The 3,435-nt window shown below is 37.4% G+C and overlaps 1 non-coding gene across 1 annotated transcript; it reads left to right on the top strand.

Moving 5' to 3' along the window:
- The first annotated feature begins 3,176 nt into the window (after positions 1–3,176).
- On the top strand, positions 3,177–3,248 carry TRNAC-GCA (transfer RNA cysteine (anticodon GCA)). Its single transcript has one exon. It is a non-coding gene; the product is annotated as a tRNA-Cys (tRNA).
- The last annotated feature ends 187 nt before the right edge of the window (positions 3,249–3,435 follow it).

Below are 3,435 nucleotides of genomic sequence, written 5' to 3'. Positions count from 1 at the left end.
TTTTAGCTAGATTATCGTTTTTTTCAGTGAGCAAACAGTGAACTTTTTGCAGAGATCCAAAATATATCCCATCTTGAGCTCTTAAAAAAGTGGAAAGCATGAGCTTTGCTCATTGCAAAACTTTAAGTCTTTAAGCAGCCATTTGTGACCTTTTTAACATGGGGAACCCTTGAAATAATTTTTAGGTCTTTAGGGAACCCCTGCTATAATTAATACTATTTGCACAACTCAGAGTACATTAGTGTGGTGGTCAGTGGGGAGAATTCCTATTACATTGATGGCCATTGGGAAGAACATCAGCCTCACAGATAGCCAAAAAATATAATTGATATCAGTGGTAATTGTCCTGAGAGGCACATATTGCTTATCACTAGCAACCTCCCAATGAACCCTGGTTGAGAAACATTGCACTAGAGGCTATATTGAAGAACCACTGCTTCCATACAGAGAGAAAGGGTCCCAAACTGCTACCACTGGAAAAGAATGACTGGTTGATGATTAGAATAATGAGAACAAACTGAAAGACATTAAACACCTTTTATTACACCTGTTTTAATGCAAACTGTAATGTATTTAGCTGATTTAATTAAGCCATCATACATGTGAAATATCATTATATTATACAATATTCCCAGCTTACATGTCTTACACACTTAAAAGTTTTAAAAGAAAAAATCTAATTTACTTTCAATCTTGATTTCTTAACTAATAGTTAAATCAGCGCTAGATTTTAACATTGGAGAAGGATAGGGAAAATTCCAAAGTAATCCAAGGTACTGGCCATATTCTGAATCCTGCCAATCATGATCCCTCCTGACTGTCCACAAGAACAACACCTTTGTAGCTTTACAACATATACTGAGATTTTGTGCAGTAATATACCTGTACACAATAAATTTCTTTTATTTTCCTGCATCAGCATTTTATTAGAGTTATAGCTTTCACATTAGTGGATGCTAAAGGCATTTGACAGTTATTATTGCAGTTTGTTATTTTAATTTAGAAATGATCATTTAAAAGTTGTTTTCTTGCTAAGCGCTGCCAGCTGTGTTATAATGCTGCTTGCAAGCAGCCACCTTGGTGTTTGTGATGGTTTGTGCTATGAAGTGTGACAGAATGAGACATCTCAGTAATTATCCCTACAGGAGATAGGTGGTGAACATCAGCTGATGATATGCTAGTGAGCCCGTGTCTTTCTAAAGCTGAAACACTCCAGCACACTATTTACAGGAAAATTAGGGAAACATCTCACAATATATTATTACCAAGTTCTGAAGTTTGATCACCCTTTAAAATAAAAGCGGCATTGTGGCTTCTTGCAACGTAAACTGTGTGTAGTTGGTTTTTGTACAATTTTTTATTAAGAAAGGCCTCTACTTCTCTTAGAGATGATCAAGAAGCAAATCTACTTTGTAGAATGTCCCATCAAATTTCTGTGATATTTAAGACTTTGAGATGGGTGACCATGTAAATCATCTGGATTTGCTTTCATGCCTCCCTCACCCCAGCACAACACACTCATCTGTATTTATCCCCAATCACTTTTCCCATTTAACCTCTAAAAGTGCCAGTGCAAACTTTTACACAATTCATCACTATTTAGGAAATGACCCCCCCCCCCTTACCACCAAGTAGAATTGCAATCAGACCTCTTGCTCCAACTTGGTGTAACTATTGCGATCATGACATTAAGGTGCAGAACCAAATCCATGGAATAATTGATGAGTGTGGACTACACACAAGAAGTCAATGACCAGTCTAGTGACACCAACAGCTTCTGTAGAGCATTAAGCTATGTACATATCAGATAATTTTTGCCCAAGATGGACATTGGTACTTGACTCAGGTGAAAAACTGACATATATACATCCGCCCTGATATAATTCGACAAACCACGATGGCAGATTTATTCCAAAAACATGCCAGGTGCAATTTGGGCAGCAAAATAAAAAACACCGCTTATACGTGTGTATGGTGCAGCCATGCTCCATAAAATCTCTGTTATTAGGTGTTTCTGCAATGTAAAATCCATAAGTGTAAAGACAATAAATGGTTCTATTTTAAGAAAATAATCTGATTTTGCATGTGTTTACAAAGGGCATTTAGGATATGTAATGCCAAAAGCAGTATTTTCCTTTAGCAAAAGGGCAGGTCCTTTATTAAAGAAGGGACCGGCAATGTCACAGGCACTGTCATCTTCACCCAACTTTTCTTACAAGTTCCTGATCTTCGGCCAACCTAATTGACCAGGCTGGAATGATGTAACCATGTCTACCCAGCACCCCACACTGAGCTAAGCATATGTTAGATAAAAAAAATTGCAAACAGGGAGGTAAGATTTCCTGGTGAATGAGATTTATTTTACTTACCTGCAATCAATGGGGCACATGAACAGTGCAGAGTACCGTCATGGCATGAATAGTGCTGGGTACTGAGATGATGTATCTGCAGTGGGTATGCATAGAAGCTACATCAACAGTGCCTATCCAATAGGCAATAGTGAAGCAAGATGTCATCAGATATGGAATTGGGGAGCTCAGATTCCATTGTACCGTTTTACACAAAAGAGGGCACCTGGATTTGAACTGGAGAAGACACATACCTTTTTTCCTTTTTTGCTATTCAGTGAATAGAATTAAAGGAAACAAGGCCCATGTAACCTCCCAGTAAATGTGTAATCTACACAGGAATCACAACACTCCTCAGAAGGCTAGGTTTGTATTCTGATTGGTTCAGTTAGTTACACTGATCAGATTGGAAACAACAGATCACTATTTTGGGGTTATGAGATCAAATCACAAGGTTTAATTTGAACTCATCCTGATTACTATTGAAAATTACATTGAGAAAGAAATCCCCTTGTGTATTCCTAGCATAAGTGTCTGAAGTGGCTCAAAGGTGTGTAATTCAGCTATTTGATCTTTTTATCTTTTTATTATTATGGCATAAATGGACTCCAGTCATTTTTTGTCCATGTCACTAATATCCATGACATTTTTTTCCAAAGAGCTTGTCATGGGAAAAGAAAAATATCAACATTTATCTTTTACATGTAGTATACTGGCCATGAGCCAAACCCTCAGCAAATGCCTACTATTCTACTGGGAGTAAACAAAATAATCACTCACAGAATGTTTACTTTTCCAAATACTACTGTCCAATTGTTTGCACCAAAAGGGGGTATAGCTCAGTGGTAGAGCATTCGACTGCAGATCGAGAGGTCCCTGGTTCAAATCCGGGTGCCCCCTTCCTTTGTTTAGGTGTAGCCGATTTCTAAAAATTTGTTACATAAATGCAAAAATGAAAATCTTGAATTTAGATTCTATAAGTATGTTCAAGGAACAGTGTTTATTATACGTATCCTAAGCAGAGACTTTTTTTAACCCCCTAACCGCTAAGCCCGTAATTTCTCGCACTAAATATTTTTGCTCTTTT

This window comes from Pyxicephalus adspersus, chromosome 3 (genome assembly GCF_032062135.1).
Source record: "Pyxicephalus adspersus chromosome 3, UCB_Pads_2.0, whole genome shotgun sequence".
NCBI lineage: Eukaryota > Metazoa > Chordata > Amphibia > Anura > Pyxicephalidae > Pyxicephalus > Pyxicephalus adspersus.
The sequence above is the reverse complement of the archived record's forward strand: the minus strand, read 5'-3'. Positions and strand labels throughout refer to the sequence as shown.